This window comes from Petaurus breviceps, unplaced genomic scaffold, assembly GCF_028583685.1.
Source record: "Petaurus breviceps papuanus isolate PSGF00001 unplaced genomic scaffold, PetGlider_PUasm1.0 90740, whole genome shotgun sequence".
Taxonomy (NCBI): domain Eukaryota; kingdom Metazoa; phylum Chordata; class Mammalia; order Diprotodontia; family Petauridae; genus Petaurus; species Petaurus breviceps.
This window is the reverse complement of record NW_027187330.1, coordinates 11,858,215-11,871,625: the sequence shown is the minus strand read 5'-3', so window position 1 is coordinate 11,871,625 and position 13,411 is coordinate 11,858,215. Positions and strand designations below refer to the sequence as shown.

Below are 13,411 nucleotides of genomic sequence, written 5' to 3'. Positions count from 1 at the left end.
TTCTTTCTTTCTTTCTTTCTTTCTTTCTTTCTTTCTTTCTTTCTTTCGCTTCTCTTACAAACCCAAACAGCTCTCACCATTGGAAACTGAATGTTTCTTTAAGTTCACTGACTTACTGGGGATAAAGAGAAATGGCTACAGTTTTATGAAATGTTGATAATTAATCCAGATATTCATACTCCCATGGGTGCCAAGCAAACAGATCTCTTATCTTTTGCTCATTTTTTGCTTAGTTTGCAAAGTAGTAATTCAAGAGTCGGCATAATCTTCAACATTTGCCAGGATTCACTTTTAGCTTCTTATTTCCCTTACATTAAATCCAAAAGACAAATCCAAGTTGTATTTGAGTGAATGCTTTCCCCAGGGGCTTATTAAGACAGGGCACTTATGCCAATATATGTGTCTAGGATGCAGAATTACATAGAGGTGCTACAGAAATTTCTAGTACCTTTTTATCCATCTTAAATGAAGTAAAATATATTAATGATTAATTAATTAAGTGTTTGCAAAATACTCTGAAGACAGAAATGCAATAATAGGGCTAAATATGATTATTATTATCAAAATGATACACAGATTCATTTAAATTCACCATTTGGAAAAAAATCATTAGACTCAATTAGACTCAGTTTATTAATTCATTAAGCTCCCTTTCAAATGCCAGATAAATAAAATGCATTATTAATATGTCATAAGTTGAGTGGCAGGCAGTCTTATTTTTAAGGTGTTTTGAAAATATTACCTAATTCATCTTCCTTCTTATCACCAGGATCAGTATGAGAATTCCAAAGACATTACTGAAGCAATTTCATTTGCTGCTGTACCATAACCTTAGTACATATACTTTATAATGTTAAAAATATCTTCCTTGTGTCACTCCACCAAAGTTAAACAAAGCAAAAAAAAGTCATTTATACTCACTAGTTCTGGCTCCCTCTATTTCCTCAGTTTTTAGTCTGACAGCTAGGAGAGGTGTTCTAATAGTTGGTATCCCCTGCAGAGAACTTTGGAGTACCACAAAGGTTGAGTGTCCCTGAACAGTCAATACTAATAACAATTGTATTAATCTGGTCATGATAGTTAACCAGAAACATAAATTCAATAGAAATTCTTGCTCTCAATGTGACTTAATTCACAAGTCCAATCAATGCAGCCAAAGCCTGTTTATAGTCAATGATTTTGCTGTTAGAGGTCAAATAGTATAGCTATTCCTTCCTCTGGCATTTTATAATTGCTGCAACAACCTTACCATGGAAGTTTGCCTAGTGAGTTCATCATTTACAGTGGTTTTGGCCCAGGGCTATACTTATAGTTATCAACTCCTCCCTAAGAACTATTAAACCCAGGAAATGTTCCAGGATTTAATTTGTTTTTACTTAATACTGAGCATCTGAAATTATTATCATTATTTTAAAATAGCTAATGTGGATTGGTTGACTTCCTCTGCCTTAGCATAAGAAACATCCCCCAAATTCCAATAATCCAATGAGACCATTAAGTATAAAAAAATCACAAAATATTGAGAATTGTAAAGGGGTCAAAGAGGTCATCTAGTTGACCTATATTTAAGTTAGTGATGTTTCTATCTTAAACATAATCAACTTCCCCCTCAAAATACATAATCACAGGATTATAGAATTTCAGAAGTGTGAGGGGCCTTGGTAGCCATCTAATCCAGCCTATATTTGAAAGAGTATGTCCATTAGAACAGAGTCAACAAGTAGCTGTCCAGACTCTGCTGGAAGATGTCCAAGATAGAAAACAATTATCTCATTAGGAAATCTATGCCATTTTTAAATTTTTATTTATTTTTATAGGGGAAGGGTTTACTTTTATTAGCAGAAGAGATGACCAAGCCACCGTGAACACTCCAGCACCCATACCCTCACCCACCCACCACCAGAAAGGGAAAGATTCAGAACTTCTGTAACTGTTTCTTGATTCCAGATGTCTTCATGACCTCACAGCATGTTGAACCTCATGGTCTAGCTGAGTACCCTGCACTCATCCACAGTCACAATGTCTTCAATCTGGACATCTCAGAAGCAAGGCAACAGGTCCACAGATTCTTGTGGTGTTTCTTCTATCAGATGTATTTGCACGTGTAATGCAGATAGTCCCAGGGAGTAATGATGGTCCTTTGCGTCTTCATCTTGGACACAACACCAGACAAGATCCTGCCTCTGATGGAGATATTGCCAGTGAAGGGAAACTTCTTGTCAATGTAGGTGCCCTTCGCGGCCTTCTTGGGGTCTTGAAGCCAGCCCAATGGTCCTGTAGTATCTGGGCAGCTTCTCTTTGGCTGTGTCCCTGAGCAGCACATACTTTTTGTTCTGGAAGATGGTTGGCTACTTCTGATAGGCACTCTCTGTCTAGATGTCTGTCATGCTGATGCTTTGCTCCTCTCTCACCCACCTTCTCTTGGATGAACTGTCAGAAAGGGCCTTATTCCACTTCTTAAAATCTCTATTTTTTTTTTTTTTGCCTTTTGGAGGGCAATTGGGGTTAAGTAACTTGCCCAAGGTTACATGGCTAGTTTGTGTGTGTGTGTGTGTGTGTGTGTGTGTGTGTGTGTTAAGTGTCTGGGGCTGGAACCAAACTCAGGTCCTCCTGACTCTGGGGCCGATTTACTCACTGCGCCACCTAGCCACCCCCAAATCTCTACTTATGAGAAATATTTTTCATTTTTGTTTTGCTTTTGCATTTTTCTTTAAATCAACCCTACATTTGCTTCTTTGCTACTTCTAATCATAATTTCTACTCCTTCCCTCTGGAGCCCAACACAGAAAATGTCATTTCCTTTCCACACGAATGTTCTTCTAAACCTTGAACAGAGTACAAAGATCCTCCCCATCCTTATCTACCCCTTCTATTCTACAGGTTACAAGTCCCCCATTCCTTTAAAATATCCTTATATCCCTGGACTTGAGGCTTTTCAGCACCTTGATTGTCCTCGACCACAAAATCTCAGGTTATCAGTACTTCCTAAACTGGCACTCCCTGATGGAACAGAGTAATCCAGATACAATTTCTACAAAACTACTTATTTACTCCTAGAAACAAAGAATCTCTCCATTCAGTCCGATATCATGCTCACTATCATTGTTAGCTATTCCAGATTATTGATTCATTTTAGCCATGCAGTCAACCAAATCTCCTAGAATTTTACAGCCAAACTTGATTCTAACCCTCTGTCACACAATGTTTTTTGAAGTCATTCTTTTTTTAAAAGTCATTTTTTAAAGCTAAGCATAAACTTTATATTTATTCTTGTTAAATGTAATCTTATTAGATTCAGTCCAAGAAGAATATACTGTCATAGATCTGGAGCTTAAAGAGACCACAGACATCAACTCACACAATTTCTTTATTTTATGGATGAGGAATCTGAGGCTTAGGAAAGCTGAGTAGTTTGTTCAAGGTCACTTATGCAGTAAGTAGCAGAAGTAAGATTTGAACTCAAGCTTTGGAATGACCCTTTCTTTCCCTGAAAAAATTACTGTGGAAAAGGAGGACAGAAGGGGGAAAGGCATCCAAAGAAATATTTTTATTTATATTCTATTTTCCTTTCATTATTGCATGTAAAAAGTATTCGCAAAGCTTCATGCTTGTTCCAGAGATCTTGAAGAGAAACCAGAATTTATTGTTACAGCTAGGTAGCACCATCACTAGCTTGTTGAACTTTGTATTAGGAAGGTATGAGTTCAAATACTGTCTCAGACATTTAATAGCCATGTATTTATGGGGCAGATATTAATCTTCTCTCAGTTGCAGTTTCCTCATATGTAACATGTGGACAATAATACCACCTACCTTCACAGGATTGCTGTGAAGATCAAGTGTCATTGTATATGGAAAGTGCTTCACAAACTTAAAGTGCTGTAGAAATGCTGCTTGCTGCTGCTGAACATAGTAGTAGTGGTCATGCTGGTGGTTGTGATGATGCTGATGCTGATGATGGTGATGATGATGATGATGATGGTGGTGGTGGTGGTGGTGGTGGTGGTGGTGGTGATGATAATGATGGTGAGATGATGTTGCTCTGCAATGGACAAGGAAAGAAGATAAACCCTAGTGAAAAACAGTAATGACACCGGTAGAGAAAATAGGTGGGTAAATCCATAGCATCCATAGGATCATTCATTTCCTCATAATAAATTCTTGTTGAAAAAATGGATTATTTTGCTGTACATTATAATGTTTAGAAAGCTAGGTGGCACAGTGTATACAGTGTCAAACCTGGAAGCAGGAAGACATCTTCCTGAGATCAAATCTGATCTCAGGTACTCACTAGCTGTATGACCCTGGACAAGTCACTTAACTTTATTTGCTTCAATTTCCTCATCTGTAAAATGAGTTGCAGAAATAAATGGCAAATCACTCCTTTATCTTTGCCAAGAAACCCCTAAATGAAGTCACAGAGAATTGGAGGTGGCTGAAAAATGACTGAAAAGCAATAAAATGGTAAAATGATTTGTCTACAAAGGTCATACAACTAGTAAGGGTCAGAGATAAGATTTGACCCAATAGACCTTCTGTCTGCAAACTCTTTGCTCTTTCCACTATACTAGACTGCTGCCCATGGAAGAAAAGAAAGAGGTGGCTGAAAAATCACCCAGGAATTAAAGGTATCTCCAGAGATTTCAATAGACATGAGTGCCTGAAATTTCATAGCTTCTTATCCCAGGATCATTATTGATAGCTCTGTCCTCCATCCCTTCCTCAGCTTAATCTGCTTTCCTAGACCTTTGCAAACTATCACATCATTTGGGATTCCCTTTATAGCATGTGAAAAAGTGAAAGAAAAGGCATTTTTAGTATGGGAGGAGTTAAGGGACCTCAGCACAGGAGAAATATTCCTTGTGTTTCAGAATGCACTTCTGAATGAATTTTCTTATAGGAACACAGTTGTATTTGGTGGGCAGGTTCCATAGTACTGCTAACATTGATAATATGAACTACTAGTAGGTGTTAAACTTTAGGTATTACATAGGCTTGTATGTGTTACCCTAAAACCCTAATTATCATGTAAAACTGTGTCTTTGGGAAAACGTGAAAATTCCAAACAATACATTTACAAACAAACCAGCACAGGTGGAGACAATCTACCACTCAGCTTTACTTCTTATGAAATGCCTTTTGGGGGACAAAGATGAATCTTGTGGCTTAGAAAAAAAAGATTAGGGCTGATTTATAAATAATAATAATTTAGAATTAGAGAGTATAATGCATGTCATTCCATTCAATTATTTTTATGCTATTTAGAGACAAGGAAATAGAACATTAGAGACCTTGAATACTTTGCCCAATATTCCAAAGATGATAAGTAGAACACCCAGGATTCAAACCCCATTTTTCTGACTGCAAAATCAAAGTAGTTGTTTTTCAGGCAAGTACAATCTCTTTGTGACCCCATTTGGGGTTTTCTTGGTAAAGATACTGGAGTTGTTTGCTATTTCCTTCTCCAGTTCATGTTACAAAGGAGAAAACTGAAGCAAGTCATTTAGCCACTAAGTATATGAGGCTACTAAGCATATCAGAAAGAGAAGACTTCTTGACTCTAGGCTTGTCACTCTATCAACTGTGCCACCTAGCTGCCCTCTCAGGTAGAGTACAACTACTTATTTCATCCATTACCATATCTGTATGTGTGTGTGTGTGTGTGTGTGTGTGTGTGTGTGTCTGTCTGTTTGTCTGTCTGTTTATGTATCTATCTATTGTCCATGTGTGCTCAGGAGCAAACATTAAAACATTAACAAATATTTAAGGATAACCAATAACTCAATACTCCTATTACATTCTCCTGGGAGATACACAACTTAGTGAAACTCCGGAATATTTTTTTTTTGTACTTTCCCCTAGTTCTGGTCAGACTAACCTAAATCTCACAAGGTTGAGATTTATCGTCTACCCCAATAATGGTCTTTCACCTTTGACAGGAAAAATTATAGTTGTAGAAAGTATCTTCCATGACATATCTGAGAGCCCTGGAAGTAGCAACATATTTAAGAAGAAAGAAGATGTTCACCTCTCAGGATCACTCATCAGTTACCGGTGCTCAGAGAAAGAAATAGAAAAATAACAGAGGCAGCCCTGGACTTGAGATCCAGGCTCAGGTTTCACTTAGTGGGGCACATGTTCCCTGCAGTGTTTCACCTGTCATGGCCACTGGAAATGAGAATGGAAGAAAAATCTCTATATTTTAGTTTAAAGGACAATAGGCTGAGTCCCAAATAGCATATACACAAAAGAGAAAGGATGGCGGTAGAAAATCTTTCCTTTCCTACTGACTTGGTGCCTCTTCTTGGTTCAGGTACCAACCATCCTTGACAGTGCTAGTGGGGCATGGGAACCAATAAAAAAATCACTTTGCTATCTTAAACTCCTTCAACCATTGAGCCGAGGGGACATGTCTATTTCTATGGTCTGCTATATTAAAGATCCTCTAATTTGACAGATCAGGGTGATTCCTTTTATTGCCCTTTTCCATTGGCTATGCTGCCTTCCTTTAAGAAAGATACTGAAGTTTCCACTTTTGACCAAGTCTTTCTAACTATCCTCCTCCCATCCTGAAATAGCTTTTTCCCCCCTTTGAAAAGTAGAAATTGTTATGAACTGATGAAATCCCTTTTTTTTCCCACTGAATAAGAGCTCTGCAGGAGTTAAGTTGTTGAAATATGTCTTTACCCATTATATAATTGAAGCTAACATGATCCCACTGGAATAAGGACTTAAATTTCATACCTATTTTGATATAAGCACAAGGAGACGACATAGAAAAGAAAATTTACATTCTCAGAAAGTGCTTGTGTGTAAGTAGAAACTTGAAATCCATATTTTTACAAGATTAAAAGCAGAGAAATGATGAGTTTCACAGTATGAAGGTGCCAAGTGGATAGATAGACCCTCTCCCATACACATGCCCTTAAGTTTTCAATTTAAATTTGGATTGTAACTGGTCTGTGCCATTTTCTCTGTATTCCTGAAATTTGGTTCTCTGTGTGATGTCTTACTGTCCTGTTATCTGATCCTCATATATCACATTCTGCCTCCTATCTCTTTGCCTTTATTTGTGTCTGGGATGTACTTTGTCCTCATCTCTAGCTTTTGGAATCCATAGTTTATGTTAACAAATAGCTCATGTCCCATCTCCAACTCATGGACTTTCTGATCCCCCCCATAGCCTATCAGTTGTCCACACCCACAGACACACACCCCCACACACACACACACACACACACACACACACACACATACCACACCCTACTGTCTCTATCCAGAAATTTCCTTTTTTAATTATTTTTGTAATAATATTTAACAAGTTCTTGTTGATCGATTGATCAACATTACATATCCCTCAAAGAAGAATATAAGTGCTATGACAATAGGCTCAATTTCATTTTTGCTTTAATCCTAGCAGATGATCTTGCATGTGGTAAACATGTAATGATTGTTTGTTGAAATGAATTAAGTAAAAAAGAAGAGGAATCATAGTACAATAGAGTAAGTTCACAAAAGAAACAAAAATAGAAGAAATAAAATGCTATTAAGTATCAAAAAAGAAACAAAAGAATTAGAGGATATAATCTAGAGTCAAAAGACCTGCGTTCAAATCACAAGTCCAGTTCTTACTACATAGGTGATCTTGACCAAGTCACTTAAACTCCTTGATTTTCAGTTTGTTTCTCTGCAACATGAGGGTGAATGGATTAGTTGGCCTTTGAGATCTCTTTCATCACTAGATTAAAGTTCTAGGGAATTTAAGACATTTTTTATTATGCCTGAAAGAATACTAACACATTTATTTGCAGAGACAAAAATTTACGAATTTAAAAACAAAATGAAAATATCTTAAGATTAACAAGGTTTATTTTCCTACTTGGCTTTGGGAGTATTAATCAGTAATTGTTATTTCTCTTGGGTAGAAAATGACCTAGAGAAAATAAAATGGAGATAACTATTTTAAAATGTGTTAGGATAAGACAGAGCGAATACTGGAGAAAAGAGGAAGGAGGAAAAAGAGGAAAGGGAAGGCAGTATCAAAAAACATAGTTATCTTGAATTTGATCTTTAGGCTGATTTTATTCAGTTTTACTTTCAGGAGCACAAAAATAAACAGTATTCTAAAGTAATTGTTTCAAATCAAGCATATAGACAATAGTAACATTAAAAACCAAACAATGATAAAAACCTGTATGGGCTTTCCTAAGGTTGCTGATAAAACCATCTAAGTGATGCAGATGTATTATCTAACCACCAGGTGCCACTGTTGTTTTTCAGTCCTTCATCTTAAAAAGAGAATCTGTGGCAGCCAAAATTTGGAGCTAGAGGGCAATGCACATGCAAAACAGAAGAACTGATTTGTGCTATTTGAACGTTTTATGAAATGGACTAACAAACACCATTTTCTTTCCTTGTGTTTTATCTTAAGCAAAAGTAGATCATCTGGATTTTCTTCCTTAGAGCAGAGTACTTATGCTGAATGAGAATTTAAAAAATGCTCTTTGCATTCTGAAATATTTTATCTCTCACTACAGTTGTTTTTTTTTTTGTTTTTTGTTGGCAGAGTTAGACCCCTTTCAAAAAAAAAAAAAACACCTGTAAATGCCTATGCATAGTGCAGGAAGAGACAGACATGACGTGTATTGGTCCTAGGTGGAATCTGATCCAAAACACCCCACTCTAATCCCCGCCTAGATAGTAGTATTCACTTCTCAATAAAAATAAATGTCACATACACAGCATGTATAGTGGATGCCTCATTGAGGCATGGTTGTCATAACCTCAAAAGTTGCCAGTTGAGTAAGTTCTAGAAAGTGCGATTGATATGATGCTGGTAAGAACCTGAGATAACTGAGATAATTATTTTACTATAACAATAATAACCAATTGTCAGATTTGGATCCAGGCTTTTCTCCTCTGCTTTTTCATTCAGACCCAGCTCCTGTGGAAAGCCAACATTTGGAGGACATGATTGATTGAGATTACACCTAAATCTGGGGAACATACTCTTTGATCTTGGGTTGGACTCCACCCAACCAGAGACCTTACTTCTGTTTGGAGTGTAAACAGTCTCCAGTGTAGGCAAGCTCTTACCCTGAGGTAAAGGACCTCTGTCCTTATATGCCTCCATTAGATTTTAGGGTAACCCAGCTCATGAAGGAGAAAATCAGCCAGAGTGGTCTGGATGGAGATGAATTCCCTTTTCCAGAATGCTTGAACTAGCTGAGTATTATGATCAATCTATGTTCTCAGCAGGAGTGGTTGAAGACTTTTAACCCAATTTCTCATTAAATATATACCAATCAGGATTCATTTGCAATTGTCAAGGGAATTCTCTTTCAAGGATCTTTAAAGCTTTCAGATTCTCCCTTTCTTTTGTCTTCTGTTATTGAGAGAAACCATTGACCATCAATTTTTTGATTCCTAGATAGCCTAATTTTAAAATGATTATTAATCACATAGAAATTCTCTCTTATGGTTTTTCATTCATCACATGACCGAGGACTAACTAGTTAACCATACTTAGCCATTTTTATTATCAGTTTTATAACTAGAAGTAACCTCAGAGGTTCCTATCGAATACAAATTAAAAAGGTGAGGAAAGTGATACCCAGAGAGGTCACCTCACTTGCCTAAGGTCATAGAAGTAGGAGACAGGATTTGAACACAGTTCATTTGGTTTTAAAGCTAGTACTCTTTCCACCATACAACAATCATGCTGTTATTGTTGTTTTAAAGACTCATTACTTGGACTTTAACTACTAGGTAATGGATTTTTTCCAGATAGACTTCCATAGACCATAATATTAATATGTGTCTCTCAGCGGCTATTTTTCCTTGTCCTCACATATTGTGTCTTAGATGGTTGCTTGCCCCTAATTCTATCTCTGGTTGAAGATTTCAGAATTTCATAGAAATATGGAACTAGGATAGAAAAGCATCTGGGAAAGCCATGTGGTATACCCTAAAACACATTACACATGGTTGTTAAAGGATGAGAAATGGGGTCATGATGTAATATTTCATTATTTAAGGATACCAGGGGCGAAAAAGAAATTTCCATCCCTGTAAAATTAAGGGGTCAGACAAAATTATCTCAGGAGAACATTGCATTATCCTTTTTGTGATACTATGACCCAATTATCTCATCAAATAATAATGGTCCAAACTTTAAGAAGTAGTTGTGGTTTTAGAGTTATCAGCATTGTTTTAAGGTAATTATGAATGCACATACATCTTTATCCAGTGCTAAGCATAGTATATGGTATATAGGAGGCAGTCAATAAATATTTATTGATTGACTGACTTTATCTAAGTTGTTTAGGAATTAACAAGTTCAAGCTCTTACTTACATTTACCTGCCTCATTGTCATGAGAAGCAAATGACAGTTAATATGAAAGTATTTTGAAAAGGCTTAAGTTATGCTAGTACAAAAGAAAGCAATATTGAGGAAAAGATGGTGAAGTGATGGAATTTTCTTGAAATTAAAACTTTTATAATGAAAGGAAATGATTTTGGGTATACTTTACCATTTGGAGTGAAGTTACCATTTTGTTTTGAATCTCCTACTTTTGTAATAAACCAGTAGATGACAATTGAGGGAGATGAGGTCAATTCTGAGATTTTATCATTGCTCAAAAATTGACTACATGCAACGTTTGTCTTAACCTAAAAGCAAACCAACATCAACTGGCTTTTTGTTTTACTTTACTTTCCTTTTCCCATTATAACCTGGCAGACATTTCCAAAACCCTGGGAATTTTGAAGCATGTTTAAAATCCCCAAAACCTGATGAATATTTTGACCCACATAAATATAGAAACCTTGTCTCTTAGACCCCTTTTGAAATTGCTATCTAAATGTTTACCTGAGTCTAGATATCACTCCTTGTCTAAAAAGTGTTTGTATTTGTTCTCCTAAATGAAAATCCCAGCTTTGTATTTCCTTCAAAGAATTTTTCCTTTCATGTAAGTGCCCAGTTTGTACAATCATTTAGCCTTTCTGGGGGGATTGCAGTAGTTAGATGGCATCTTTTGAAATAGATTTGGAATTTTTTACTATAGTTTCCCAAAAATTTTATGTTTGTTACTAATGATATTGTCCACCCTTCTCTGACTCCTTTGAGATTGACTCTTTATTGTTGTTTTACTTTGTAACATGTCCTGCTTCAGTTAGCATTGATAATGTGCTATGCCTCAATGCTGCTGAAGTAAGATACTGTCGGGAATAGAACAGTTGTTATGATAAATTGGCACAGTCTGAAAGCTCTCCTTTTCCCCCCCTGCAACTTCACTATTGCCCTAGAAGCTTTATAGCACATGGCCTAGAAAAATAAAAACTCTTGGAAATGTTATGTTAAATAACGATGATTCTCTGTACCTCTGATCCCATTTTGCACTATCTTAGTGACTAACTCTCTCCAAGTCTTTTACAACTTCCCAAGTTTCGTCAAATTCCAGGATTTCTCAGTGAACTTTAGCAGATGGTTTAAATCCTTTCTGTATAGGAAGCAAAGATTCTTCCTTTCAGTTTTCGACAGACTTAATTGCTAGATAATTGCCGTCTTTAAATATATTTTTCACTTAAACTTTAAATATGGAGCTCCTTGTGGAAATATTTTGTAAATGGGGAAGTTTGCTGAGAAGGAAAGAAGCAAAGTCACTTGCCTAAACTCATAAAGGGCTCAAGATGATAGAGAAAGAGATAAGATCCTGACAAGTGTACCTTACACTGGTCTCACTGAAGTTTATATTAGGCTCTTGGAGCTTTTCAGATATTAATGATTCTCAAAAGACTACTATTACCTCTTAACATGGAAATATAGTGTTTTTTGCCCTTAATTTTGTGCAAGTTGTTTTTTTTTTTCAGATTTATTGCTTTCCATTTATTTCTATCCTAATTTAGTATGCCATCTACTCATTCCAACCCTAAAAAAATATATGGGATTATATTCATTCAAATATTAGACCTTTTACATATTATCCTAAAAGAGATAAGCATTATTCTGATTTACCCAAAAGTATATTGGAAAAGTGAGGGAAGGAATTTTCAGTACATTCTCTTCAATATGGTACTATGATCTATAAAATATGCAAGATATATCTGCTTCTGTTGCTCAATAGTTCACCTAGATCTATTTTATCCAACATTTTCATGTACTAGGGGGCAATTTTGAGTTAAAAAATTGTTGCCAATCCCTCCATGATGGCAACTATATAATTGACATTTTAATTAAAAATTATATAACAAAAATTAATTCAGTTATCATTTATTTTTATTTGTATATTATTGATTACATCCTCACATGCATTTAGAAATATCAATTCACTTGAACTACACTATTAATATTTTGAATAAGGGTACAAATGAGAATAGTTCGCACATATATGTATATTTGTTGATGATTTTTCTCTGAACTGCTAAACACCAGATCTTTCATCGTTTCAAAAATTATACAGGGTTGACCCCGGGTAATACTTTAATGGAGACTACCTGAGCATACTGGGTACTATATATGGAGAGAGCATAGTGTAATGCAAAAAACCCTATGTATTGAATCATAGGACTAGGTCTGGCTATGCTTCTTCCTATCTGAGTGACATCTGGTAGGGTCACTTCACCTTTATGGATTTCAGGTACCTCATTTATAAAATGGATTTTGGATTAGATAACCTCTAAAGTTCCTTCAAACTTCAATCAATGATTCTATGATTTTTTGACTTTGCAGTTAAACAGGAAAGGGAAAGGAAGAAAGAATGAAGGAAACAAGAATTTATTAAGTGCCTACTATGTGTCTGGAGCTATGCTAAGAATTTTAAAAATATTGTTTCATTTGATCTTGTGAAGTAGATACTATTCTTTTCCCCATTTCACAATCAAGGAAACTGAGGCAGAGAGTAGTTAAGTGCCTTGCCTATGGTCACATAGTAAATGTCCAATGCCAAATTTAACTTCTGGTCCTCCTGACTTCCAGCCTAGCATTCTATACATTGACTTAGGTCTATAGTTCCCAACCTTTTTCATGTATGATTGCCTGCAATTTGAATCCTAGCTGTCTAGGTTAAGCATTTTAAATTTAGATCTTTGAAACCATGAATCTAGTAAGACCTTGTTAAGTATGACCAACCATAATAAAATCAAATTAATTTGCTGATATAATATTTGAGTCTTCTCAGGCCCTTTCTTTGTAGAAAAGATTTGGAGACATCACTATATAATGCTGTATTGGAAACCCTTCAAACAAGATAAACTCACAATTCTCTGTTCAAATACTTTCTTTGTTCTTTTAAAGAACATTAACTGCCTCCTTGGATTCACTGCTCCTCAACTTATCAAGCCCCCCACCCCGCAAGCGCGCGCGCACACACACACACACACACACACACACACACACACACACACACACAC

The 13,411-nt window shown here is 36.1% G+C and overlaps 1 protein-coding gene and 1 pseudogene across 1 annotated transcript in view; one reads left to right on the top strand and one right to left on the bottom strand.

Annotated features, from left to right (window-relative positions):
• NRG3 (neuregulin 3) overlaps positions 1–13,411 on the top strand; it is a 1,209,945-nt gene that overhangs the window by 782,350 nt on the left and 414,184 nt on the right. The gene's annotated exons all lie outside the window — the stretch shown is intronic.
• Positions 1,916–2,387, bottom strand: LOC138145466 (small ribosomal subunit protein uS17-like; annotated as a pseudogene).